Source organism: Phaethon lepturus, unplaced genomic scaffold (assembly GCF_000687285.1).
Source record: "Phaethon lepturus isolate BGI_N335 unplaced genomic scaffold, ASM68728v1 scaffold29188, whole genome shotgun sequence".
Lineage (NCBI taxonomy): Eukaryota > Metazoa > Chordata > Aves > Phaethontiformes > Phaethontidae > Phaethon > Phaethon lepturus.
The window spans coordinates 4,850-5,941 of record NW_010555956.1 but is presented as its reverse complement, the minus strand read 5'-3'; the positions used below and the strand labels follow the sequence as shown (position 1 = coordinate 5,941).

General features: G+C 64.8%; 1 protein-coding gene across 1 annotated transcript in view; it reads left to right on the top strand.

Annotated features, from left to right (window-relative positions):
- Nucleotides 1-778: 778 nt before the first annotated feature.
- The window catches only part of LOC104624868 (ATP-binding cassette sub-family A member 2-like), a gene marked incomplete at its 3' end in the record, with an annotated part of 4,476 nt that continues 4,162 nt past the window's right edge, over nucleotides 779-1,092 (top strand). The window contains exon 1 of the mRNA XM_010292339.1: nucleotides 779-880. The remainder of the gene's footprint in view (nucleotides 881-1,092) is intronic.

Sequence of the window (1,092 nt, the reverse complement as noted above, 5' to 3'; positions counted from 1 at the left end):
TGGCTGCATGCCGGGTGCCCACTCCTGCCGGTAGCTGACAGTGCTGATGCCCATCCCCAGGGCCTCTGGGCACGGAGCCCAGCCTGGGCTGCCTGTGCGATTTGGGTCAGGGATTCCTGGGGATTTGCTGTGGCTGTGATTTACCATATGCTGCCAGTGGAAATCCCGTGCAGCTGTAGCTTTCTGGGAGGGCACGGAGGGGGTGTCAGGACCCTCCACGCTGTCCCCCAGTTGCATCTGGAGCCGGTGCCAGGGCCTGGCTGAACCGACCCTCGCCCCGATGGCATGGGGCCATGCAGGGGCAGACCCCTGCGGGTGAGACCTAGTGCTGGCACAGGTGGCAGGGGGATGTCGTGCCAGGCAGCTGCTGGCTGCGAGGGCACTGCCAGCACGGGGGCCTGTGGCTCATTGCTGGCCATGAGGACTTGGGTTTGTCTCCTCTGGGCAGCCCCAGCTGCAGTGGCCTATCGGGGCTGGGCTCAAGCCGCTGCACTGTGTTTGCCATGCTGGAATAGGGATCCATCCCCTCTGTGGTACCTGCTCCTTGTCCTGAGGTGCCCCAGGCAGGATGGAGCAGGCAGGGGCAAGCAGGAGATCCTTGGGTGCCCAGGGACCCGTTTGCCTCTGGCTGAGCTGCAGCTGAGCTGTGACGGGGCTACCGATGCGGGTGCGGTGCTGCACTGCACCGGTACCCCAGGGACCCCCATCCTGCCCACACTCCTCCTTGGTAGCTGAGTCCTGTCCCCAGGCATCACGATCCCTCTGCTTTTTGTCATCCCCAGTGGGTGCTGGCCTTTGAGATCTTCATCCCCCTGGTGCTCTTCTTCATACTCCTGGGGCTGCGGCAGAAGAAGCCAACTATCCCTGTGAAGGAAGGTGAGTGCCAGAGGGGTGGTGCCCAGGGCACCCACAGTTGGGGTCCCCCCAAGGGTCTGGGGAGCTGCTCCAACACCCTGAGGACAGCCTGGACATGGGCCCATGACAGCTGGTGGGGACCCTGAGGGGTGTTTCGGGGGACAGCGCTGGGCAAGGGCTCCAGCCGAGGGCTGGTGCAGACGCGGGGGCGTTGGAGAGCCAGCATCAGTCCCAGCG